A 12,241-nucleotide genomic window follows, 5' to 3' on the forward strand; every position below is an offset into this window, starting at 1 on the left:
TTGTGAGAATCTAGATGAGGCAAATTATATGAAGGTACCTAACACCTTATAAGAGCACAATAAATGTTATATGTTTTCTTTAAAAAAACAGAAGATAATTTTTGTTGTCATTAGTTTCCATTTTTAGTGTACATAACACAACACCCCAAATATTTGCCACCTATTCCTGTGTGCTTTACCAGTTCTCAAAATACACTTTATATTCCTTTTGGGGAAAATGTAGTTGGTTTTACTGGCTACAGAAGTTTAAAGACTAAAGAGGTCAAATGTCAACTCTATTGCAGACTATTTCTATAAAACTAAGTTTTATATGGTGTTTTAAACTAATGCTGCTTCTCTAAAAACTAGGACAACATCAGGCAAATCATAATTTATAAATTAGGGGTCAAGGAAAAAGGCAAATAATTAATCAGTTTCATTTTAGCTCTCACCCTTTTTGTACAGATAATAGCAATATTTGTGAGACTAGATAGCACGTATAGAGCCATACCAAAGAAGGCTCTTCTCTCGGGGTATGCAACTGTCCTACTAAATAACAGAGTCTGACTCTTCTTGAAGGAAATAAAAAGGAATCTCACTTGCTATCACTGATGGCCATAGGTCCGACGGTAATGTCACTCAGGGCATTGTGGCAAGGTCTCTAACCTGACAACTGTCCTTATGCCATAGGGAAAAATAAAAGGCAGAGCCTGAGGTACATATCAAGTTGCTACTATTTTCCAGAGACACGCTTCTTAGGCTGAGTCACTTTGAAAAACAAGTAGTTTCTATAGGCACGTGTACTTTTATATGCAGGCATATCTGTTTTGAATCTTGTAACACTGCTCATCTAATAAATTTTCTATCAGGGTAATAGGCATATCCTCATGAAGGTTAAAAACAAAAAACAAAAAACCTTACAATGTACACTGCATCTCTCTCACCTGGGATCTCCAAGAATTCCAGCACAATGTTGTGATTCACTTTGGGTCTATGGAAGGAGTTTATCTTTGAATCAGTCTTACCACTAGTAATTTTGCACTGATTTCAAGCTACAATGGACTTGAAGTTATTTCCTTGCCTTATTATGTTTTCAATCTCTTAAAAATGAAAATTATTTCATGGCAGGAATCTCACAAAAAAAGAAAATCTTATAATTTCTCCTTTCTTTCTTTCTTTCTTTCTTTCTTTCTTTCTTTCTTTCTTTCTTTCTTTCTTTCTTTCTTTCTTTCTTTCTGTCAGAGTCCTTGCATGCTCTATTGACCTCCAATTATTGGTCTCCCAGTAAGAGATGCTTTTCTTATGAATGTAGCATCAGAGTGTTGATTAACTGTGATAATTGGGTCATGATAGGGAAGCGATGTTCTCTAGAAGAAATGAAATAGAATATGCTAACAACTAGGGCCTTCCATTGGAGCCTCATGTTTTTGTTTTATTTTAAAAATTAATTTATTTTTAGAGAAGTTTTGTGTTTACAAAAAATTGAACAGATAGTGAAAGGATTCCCCTACCTCCTTCTCTTCCCTCTCAGGTTTTCCCTTATTAATATCTTGTGTTAGTGTGGTACATTTGTTATAACCCGTAAACCTATACTAATATACTACTATTAGCTGAAGTCTAGAATGTCCATAGAGTTCAACTTTTGTGTTGTCCAGTTCTATGGGTTTTGATAAATGCCTAATGTCACACAGCTACCATTACAGAAGAGTTTCACTGCTCTAAAAATCCTCTGTGTTCCAACTCTTCGTCTGTGTTCTCCTCTAAACCCTTGACAGCCACCGATGTCTTTACCATCTCTATAGTTTTGTCTCTTCTTGAATGTTGTATAGTTGGAATCACAAAATATGTAGCATTTTTACTGTTTTTTTTTAAGCAATATGCATTTAAGTTTCTTCCCTGTCTTTTCACGGCTTTAATAGATTTCTTCTTATTGCTGAATAATAACCTATTGAAGGAAGGTACCACAGTTTGTTTATTCATTTCCCCTTTTGAAGGACCTCTTGGTTGCTTACAGTTTTTGGAAACTGACTAAAACTGCTATAAACTCTCATGTGCAGGTTTTTGTGTGGATAAATTTTTAAGCCCATTTAGGTAAATACCTAGGAACATGATTGCTGGATTGTATTATAAGCCTATGTTTAGCTCTATAAGAAACTGCCAAACTGTCACCCAAATGACTTTTCCATTTTGTATCCCCAACGTCAGGAATGAGAGTTTCTGTCATTCTACATCTTTACTAGAATTTTGCATTGTCAGATTATTTTTTGATTTTTCCATTAAAAAAGGTGTATAATGGTAACTCCTTGTATTTTTTTTTCAAATTTGCAATTCCCTAGTGACATATGATGTTGAGCATCTTTTAATATTCTTACTTGTCATCTGTATATATTCTTTGATGACATGTCTGTTCAGATATCATGCTTATTTTTTAATTGAGTTATTTGCTTTCTTTTTGCTCAATTTTAAGATTTCTTTGCATATTTTGGATACAAGTTTGTTATAACATATATGTTTTGCAAATATTTTCTCCCAGTCTTTGGCTTGTCTTATCATTCTCTGAACCATGTTTTTTTGTTTGTTTGTTTGTTTTTGTTTTTTTGTGTGTGTGCATTTTTGTTTTGTTTTGTTTGCAGAGTAGAAGTTCTAATTTTATTGAAGTGTAACTTACCGCTTATTTTATTTATGTATCATTTTTAGGTGTTATCTCTAAAAGGTCACTGCAAAACCTAAAGTTACCTAGATTTTTTTCCTAAAAAGTGAAAACTTTTATCTTCTAAAAGTTTTGTGGTGTTGTGTTTTACACTTAGGTCTATGATCTATTTGGAGCTAATTTTTATGAAGGGTGTAAGGTCTGTGTGTAGATGCCTTTGCTCTGCGTGTGGATGAAAAGTTGTTCCAGCACTATTTGTGAAAAAGACCATTCTTTCTCCATTGAATTGTTTGTTCTTTGAAAAATGTGGATTGACTATATTTGTGGGTTTATTTCTGGGTTCTCTATTCTGTGTCATTGGGGTTTTGTTTTTGTTTTCTTGCCAAAAGCACACTATCTTGATCCCACTTGGCCATAGTATGTTGATTCTTTGTATACATTGTTGCATTTGATATGCTATGATTTTGCTGGGGGTTTGCACCTATGTTCATGAGATACATTAGATTTCCTGTTTGTAGGTTTTAGGGTAATGCTGGTCTCATAGAATGGTTTAGGAAATATTCCTTCTGCTTCTATTCTCTGTAGGAGATTATGGAGAATTGGTAGCATTTTTTTTCCTAAATATTTTAAAGAATTCACCAGTGAACCCATTTGGGCCTAATACTTTCTGTTTTAGAAGCTCATTAATTATTGATTCAATTTTTCTAGCAGATGTGGTCCTGCTCAAATTGTCCATTTCTCTTTGTATGAGTTTTGGTAGATTGTATCTTTCATGAAATTGGTTTACTTTATCTAGGTTATCAAATTTAGGATCATAGTGTTTTTCATATTTCTTTATTATCCTTCTACTATCCATGGGATAAGTCGTGGTGGGTCCTTTTTCATTTCTGTTATGAGTAATTTGTCTTCTCTTTCTTTCTCAGTTAGATGCTTACTTGATCTTCTGGCTTTTTTTTTTTTTTTTCTTTTTCGGCCCAGTTATATATATTTTTTTCTTCACTTTTGAAAGAAAGGAATGAAAATATAAGTTATGGAAGAGTATTGATCATGCCTTGATTAATGAACAATGTGAACGATAAGTGGGAAGGAACCTAATTACTGTTACCAAACCCAGGTGTGCACCATATAGAAATGAGGAAAATCATATTAGCTACCAGGTTTTTGAAGATTTTATTTATTTATTTATTTATTTATTTATTTATTTATTGAGAGACAGAGAGACCGAGAGAGAGAGCACGAGTAGGGCAGAGGGAAAGGACTGAGCGGGAGGCCAGTGTGATGTGGGGCTCAATCCCAGGACTCGAGGATCATGACCTGAGCTGAGTGAGAGATGACACCTAACCGACTGAGCCACCCAGGTGCCCCAGCTACTGGGTTTTTGATGGCCTCTACTCTGTACCCAAAACAATAAATAGCCTGTTATGTCTTTTCTTAAAAATTCCAACAACTACCTTTTTTTTTATTAAGCTTATTTTACAAAGAAAACTCATACCCAGATAAATAAATAATATTTCCTAAGTTACAGGAAAAAAAAAAAGTGAGGCAGGTTTTTGAATCCATGCCTTTCCTCTTTCAAAACTTCTTTGCTTCTTTTTCCCCCTTTTTTTCAAAGACTTTATTTATTTAAGAGAGGGCAGGGGCAAGGGAAAGGGAGAAGCAGACTCCCCACTGAGCTGGGAGCCAGACATGGGGCTAGGTCCCAGGACCTTGAGATCAATATCCAAGTCGCAGGCAAACGTTAATCAACTGAGACACCTAGGCACCCCTACCCTTCTTTGCTTCTTAAGATAATTCAACCTCTATTGTCCTGAGCTCTGAATCCTGGGGGGGGGGGGGGGAGGGAGTAAAATGATCTCTGTTTTTTAGCATAATATAAAACAGATGACATATTTTATATTATGGAAAATATTGTTACTTATTTACCTATTAAGTTGTTTTAATACTCGTGACTACTCCTAGGACAAAAGTTTTGGTGAAAACAAAACCAGTTAATTGTGAATACATTTACAAATCTTATTTGAAAATGTGAATCATTATTACCAAAGCGTTTAGCACAAAGAGTATGGGTTCAAGAAAGACTTCTTATAATAAGAAATGATGACAATTAATTTTCTTATGTGTAAATCATTTTGTAAATTAGCAGAGGCTTGCCTAAGTTCTTTATTTTCAATTCTATTAATTACCTTCCTATAGATGTGTGAGAAATAGGGGACTTGAAGGGCTCAGGCCCATAGGCTAAGACAATATCAAATGTAGAATAAATATTTTATTCAAAGCCATTCTCCAGCACCATGCTTGTCAAAATAGCTCCCAAGAGAAGGTTAACAAGAATTGGCGATGTACGTCGCGAGAAAGGTAGAGAGAATCGAAAAGAAGAGAGCAGGAAGAAATGGGAATTAAAAATGAAACAGAACAGCCTCAGAAACTGTGCCTCCTTTCTCCTGGAGTCAAATCTCCCATCTGACTCTTATTAGGCTTTCGTGGTAGGAAATGTGAGTAAGGTGGTAGGAGGGGTGCATGAGGGAGCAAGCGGACTGACTGTGTGGGGGAGGGGACAGATTCTTGAATGAAGTATTGGAAATCTCTACATCATTTACCACTTAAAGTTTTTCTTTATTTGAATTTTCAGCCCTGATAAAAAGTTTGCAATTTCTGTCACAGGAAAATTCCCCATGGCATTTTGTAATGCCCAATTTCCATAGCTGATTTCATGTTTTCAACAGTCTGTCAAACTTCTGGCAGCTGTAACTTTTCTTCTGTGGAACACTGGAAAGGCACTGTTTTATAATATTATTTTGATAAATTACTGGGCCATATAAGAATTCTGAGAAGCAGGAGAGCCAATTCCTCTGCCGCTACACACACGAGGCTGGTGGTTAAGGTTTAGAATCTCTGCGAACAAATGCTTCTCAGTGTCACATTATTCTAACCATTTTTAAGTAGAAAGAGTTTAAAAATTCACATGCTTGAGGGTCCTCTCTAGAATAGTAAAATAAGAACCTCTGAGATGAGACCTAGGCATGCACGCGCACATACACACGTGCGCACGCACAGATATATTTAAAGAATATTTGATCTTAATATATAAAATCATATTTGGTTTTAATACAGAAGTAAGGTTTAGAATGATTGCTCCAAGTCATTAATAGGGAAAGGATATCACTTCTGACATGAGTCGAAGGAGACTGGGAGCTTAGCTCAAGGTTTATCAACCCGAGATTGAGCTCTGTCTAGTAGGTACTCTCAGGACTCTTAGCAGGGTCCACATATTGTTGCCTGAGATGATCCACCAAGACACTGAATTTGGAGATTCAAGGCATCTCCAAAGAGGAAAAAGATCAGACATTGAGGCCAGACTCCACAGTGAGTATCATCTGCATTTCCAATGCTGTCCCACCTACACTGTCATTGTTCTACTCCACTCCAGAACAGGGGGCCACAAACTACTGCCTGCAGGCCTCACATGGCCCGCTGCCTTTTTTTGCATGGCCCAACGGCCAAGAACAGTTTTACATTTTTAGTATTTAAAAAAAGCTCAAAAGGAATATTTTTGTGACATAGGAAAATGCAATTTCTATAGATAGAATTTTATTGGATCACAGCCATGCTCATTTGTCTGCATATTGTCTATGACTATTTTCACATTACGAGGCAGAGTTGAAGAGTTGCTACAGAGACTGTAAGGCTCATAAAGTCTAAAATATGTACAATTTAGACCTTCTATTAGGTTCCTAGCACTGCCATAACAAATTATCACAAACTTAGTGGCATGAAAGAACAGAAATCTATTCTCTCCCTGTTCTAGAGGCCAAAAGTCCAAAATCAAGCTTTTGTCAGAATGATGGAAATTCCAGAGACTCTAGGATCCCACCCTATGCCTCTTTCAGCTTCTGGTGGTTCCGTGCGTTTGACGGTTTGTGGGATGCATTGCTCCAGCCTCTGCCTTGGTTTTCACATGGCCTGTCCTCTGGGCATTCGTCACCTCTAAAACAAGCACTTGTCATTGGATTTGGGGGTTAATCCAGGATGACCTCATCTTAAGACTCTGACATTAATTACATCTGCAAAAACCTTTTTTCTCAAATAAAGCCACATTTAGTTTTTCGTTAGACATAGCTGTGAGGAGACACTCTCTCTCTCTCTTACTAGACTCCTTTATAGAAAAAGTTTGCCTTAGTCTGGAATTTAAACTCAGTGATGAGAAAATGAGACTCTAGGAGAAAGGGAGAATAGATTATGAGAACTTTAACATTTTGCTAGTGTGGGCTTCTGTTCTATTCAAAAGGGACAGGAAAGCCTGTTGGTTACTGGATGACCTTTGCAGACAGTGAAGAGGATGCTATTGGTAAAACTGGGATTAATCCCACACACACATAATTCCTTATTTTCCAACAACTATTCCTTAAAATATGCCATATGTCAGTGAATTGATAAACTAGTCTGGAGATTTGCCTACAACAGTAATGTCGGGTTTCAAAAACACCAGTATATGCCAACAGTGACCACCATGTTAAGCAGAAGCTGTTATGGGTAACTGATCTGGCTCAATGATGGTAGCCCACTCAGCCATAGTCTCTTTTTGTTGCTCTTTATATCATTTCATAAAATTGAATCCTTGCCAAAAATTAGAGAAAGTCAAGGGAAATATGATTAAGTCTCTTAGAACACCTAGAGGGTGTCCTGTTGGCTCTCTGGGAGACTGTGGAGGTTGGGATAGTGTCAGAATCTGGTGGCGTGCCTTCTTCTTGTATCCTGAGCCACGGCTCCTTCTGTAGAGGCCCCTTTAAGGGAGGAAACACACTGAGTGTTCAATTATGATTACAGCACTTCAGAGGGAGTGAGAGCTCAGCCTGGACTTGTGGTGCCACTGTGGGCATCTGCATAGCCACCAGCCAGGAATCCTGCAGATGGAGAAAAACGAAAGATAGCCATGGGCCAAAGGGAAGGACTGGACCAGCACCCAGAATTCTAGACAAAGGAATCAGGCAGTTTGGATGGCTGCCTTCTCCATGGGTCTGTGATTAAGAGGGTGGAAAGACATTTGGCTTTCTGGCTGATTGTTGGGGGAGGAGAAAAGGAGACAGAAATGCCATCTTTTCATGGTGTCACTGCATATACCAAATAAGGGTCCACCTTAGAATCTGAAGGCTGCACTAGGGAGTACCCATCATAATTGAAATTATTAACAGTGAATATAAAACAGACCTAAATTTTCTCTGTAGAAATCATTTTCATAGAAAAGGAAATTCAACCTAAGAGGTATTTCTTTGTTACCGATAAGATGTAAGAGATAATTGAAGCATAACTGAGGGCTTTATAATATGTCCTAAAGAAGATGACATGTTGGGGTGCCTAGGTGTCTCAGTTGGTTAAGCGTCTGCCTTCAGCTCAGGTCATGATCTCGGGGTTCTGGGATCAAACCCCACGTTGGGCTCCCTGCTCAGCCGGAAGTCTGCTTCTCCCTCTGCCCCTCCCCCCCAGCTTGTGCGCTCTCTCTCTCTCAAATAAATAAATAAAATCTCTTTTAAAAAGTGATACTTTAATGTAACTATGTGATAGTAAATAAATATGCATATTATCTATGTACATGTATATATATAAATGTATGTATACATATAAACATGTATATATAGACACACATAATACACATTTATGTATGTGTATACATGTATACATACTCATAGTAACTATATAAATATAACTATTTAAATGTATAAGTATATACGATGGAACTATATGTGTAAATATATAAATAAAATACAGTCAATACATGTAACCATAAAGTCAAGTAGATAGAAGGAAATCAAGGGGCGCCAGGGTGGTGGAGCCAGTTAAGCATCCAACTCTCGGTTTCAGTTTAGGTCGTTATCTCAGGATTGTGAGATCCCTCCCCGCATCAGGCTCCGTGCTTGGCGTGGAGTCTGCTTGGGATTCTCTCTCCATCTCCCTTTGCCCCTCCTCTCTCTCTCTAAAAACAAACACATTTAAAAAAAAAAAAAGTAAATCGTAACCTGTTATGAGATTGTTTGCATGAAGATGTCAATAAAAAGCACTGATGTCTGATCAAATTTGTAGAATCATCTGAACACTCAAGGCCCAGGAAACCCTGACCAACTGACATAATTCTTGACAGTTTTGTTGTTGTTTTGGGACTTCACTTTAACAGGACCTGTAGGTGTGAAAATGAAGGCAAGTATTTACTGGTTTGGTTTTTGTTTGTTTGTTTTTTGCCTAAGTGCAATGAAGAAATCTAAAATAAGTTGTTTTAATTGTGATATGGTATTTACATAGAAATATAAAATGGATTAATTTTAGTGGAACCTTGCTCATGTAAGTTAAATAATTTCTTTTCTGGAACTAGATTTTTTCTTTTTTCTCCCCAAACATGATTTTTTTCACAAGATATATATCCTTATTTTCTTATGCAGGCATTTGTTGCGAGACAGTCCAGAGCTATAGTGATAGTTTTAGAAAGATGCCGACCTGGTTTTTCTATTTCCTGCTGAAGAAAAGAATGCAAAAAGTAAATGAAATCTCTGCTCGTGTTGCTAGTGGGGCTATAGGACAAGTATGTCTGTCCCAGTGCCACTTAACAATGAATAACCTAGACTTCCTAACGGCACAATTGTCCCCATCATGGGAGCCATGACACACTCCTGTAGTGAGGATGAGATTTCATCCGAGAGTATTCTTTCTGTCGTTCTCAAGCAGGAAATTAGGTATGACTCAGACTGGGATAGGAAAAGAGTTTCTTCTAGTTAGCGTATGGGAAAAGTTGGGCCTCATTCTTAGGCCACAAAGATTCTGGGAGAATTTGCCATGATTGGGGTGAGCTGGCCCTGCCACACGAGACAGCATGGGAAGGTGAGGATAAATACAGAGAACAAAATCAGAGAAGGAAGATTTTTACTGATTCTACTATTGGAAATGTTGGGGGAAGCAAAAGAACAGCCCAAGCTGGGTGTTTGTATAAAATGCTTGTTGAACAGGTAGAGCGAAGCAAGGAAAGAGAGGCTACTAGGAACTGTGGGATGTGAGAGTTAGTGATACAGGGTAGGTGGTAGGGAAGTACTGCCTGGGTTTCTGTTGGATCTCTTTGGCATTCATTAGGAAATGCCTGTAAAAATACGAATGATGAACAAGTTGCAGTTGTTGGTTGTGCTCCCGTGAAAGTGTAATTATAGAGGGACATGGGTCTGTGCTCATATTCAAGTAACATAGGACCAATAATCATGTGAATATATGTGCAGCTCAAGGTTTGTTGGTTACCTTGCTTGCTGGTTAACGCCAGGTTTAACTGGGGAGGGTACCACTTTCTCTTTGTCTGGGTGGAGGATTATTTGACCTTCCTGGATTATAGTAGAGGAAGTTGAGGGATGGAATATAATTTATTAGACATCCTAGGAGACTGTGTATAGTTGATGAGCTTCATTGGGGAATAATGGCTTTTGACAAGTGGGAGAAAGGGTGGTTCGGAGCACTAACATGAAGTGTGGGTGTGTGAGATGACTGACAGACACGTGCGTTGCAATGTGATGTCCCTGCCCAAGTATTGTCATCGCTTCAGTAAATCATGGTAAAGCTGCATTGGATGGAGGCTTTTGGAAGCAAAAAAGAGCAGAGCTCTGTTTCAGGCTGACATCATCAAGGTGGTAGGGTGGGTCTGGGATGAACTGAAATATTCTGAGGTTTAGGAACCAGAAAAGGGGGACTAATAAGGAGCTAAGTTCCAGAATTTGAAATAATTTGGTCGACATAGGATTTGCTTGAATTAAGTAATCAAGGAATCAAAGCAAAATTATCTACACTGTGAAAGGGTTAAAACAGCCCCATTACAACAACAACAACAAAAGGAAAAACAAAAGAAAATAAAAAAACTCAGAGTGGAAAAACCCCAGGGAATAGGGGCACATAGAGAACAAATCACTTCCCACGGGAAGAACTAAGCGTAGGACACAGTTAGTTCAAGGAAGATTAAAGCATAGACTTTCTCTTGTACTTAAAATAAAGAAAGAAAAATAAAGCAGCAGAACCCCTAGGTGTACTGGGGAATAAATCAGTATCCTGTCTGTCAATGACGGCATATATGAGTGGTGAGTAATTATTGTCTAAGAAAGAAAGAAATTGAAAATTCGAAAGTAAATAGATGAGGAGGTACATGGTGCAAAGTAATTTTGTTTCAAAAATAATAAAATGACACAGCAAGATCTAGACATTTTTTTTCGGTTTTTGCAAATATCTGAAGGAGGCTTCTGAATCGATAATAATGTTTGTTTATCTTGAACATGAGCCAAATTGTAGCAACAGTTGGGAGAGGATTGTGCATGAAAATAAGAAGACCAGGGAATTAGGGACATATGCTCTTTGTGAGAAAATGCTATTGCCCATGCCCAGGGCTCTCCCCGAGGGACCTGGAGAACTGGACAAGTCAATCACACCGTGGATTCCCTCCCCATTATTTTTGTACAGCTGAACTTGGATTGAATAGACCAACTTCTTCCCTCAAAAGAAACACACACACACACACACACACACACACACACACACAGCCTTTAAAAAGCAGCTGTCAACTTGAGGAGGGAAGGTAGTATGGTAGAGAAGAATTTATGGACTGACAGTAATAGCAGTAAACATTCATTGATTATGTATGTCAGGCAATGTGCTAAACACTCTATATGCATTGTTTCACTTAATGCTCATAACAACCTTGTAAATAAGTATTGCAATGTGTCTATTTTACAGAAAAAGAAACAAGTATACAGAAGTAAAAGTGCTTTGTGTAAGACAAAATTACCATTACTAGTCGTACTGATATTATCAAAGTCATTAAACACTTATTATATATCAATAACCAGTCTAAAAATCCTTCATACATTAACTCATTTAATTCTATCTGTTAGTAATAATATTATTCTCATTTTATAGATGATAGTACAAAAATGTCAGAGCTGGATTCTAAAACCAATAAGTAGATTCTACAGCCATATGCTCAACTTTTGAACTAGTCTACTTAAGTATTATTGCCCATGAACCAACCAAAGAAATACACCTTCAAATCTCTGTGTGCCAGTCAATTTACCTGATCGTGAATTTAAAGCTGTTTCCATGGCAGTGCCAATCGAAGAGGTTTTGATAGATAAAGAATGGTGGTACCAAACCGTGCAGTTAATTATTATCCTTAACATATTATTAACTTTTACAGATATTGTGAAAAGAATGATACTTAAAGAAAGGGACAATTTATGTGAAATTGATTTCTATCTTGAAAGATACCCAGTTTAAAAAAAAAGAAAGAAAAAGATACACAGTTTAATATCAGTTTTGACCATTAATCTTTTCCAAGGCTATTGTGCACAATATAATTTTTTTAAATACAGTTTCAAAATATAGAAGGCTAGAATTTGTGGCACTCACATTTCAATTTGCATTTTTCTTGAAAATTTTCATCAATTTCAAAAAGCATAAGAAGAGTAAGGAAAATGTGATGAGATTCACATGAAACTCTAAGTATCAAAATTAAAGCACTAAGTTTTGCTAGATCCTACCAATTTTTTTGTTAACTTTTTTCATTTAGCAGGCATATAAATATAAATATAAATGTGTATAAATAAA

This window comes from Ursus americanus, chromosome 1 (assembly GCF_024610735.1).
Source record: "Ursus americanus isolate L20-20 chromosome 1, mUrsAme1.1.p, whole genome shotgun sequence".
NCBI classification, from domain to species: Eukaryota; Metazoa; Chordata; class Mammalia; order Carnivora; family Ursidae; genus Ursus; species Ursus americanus.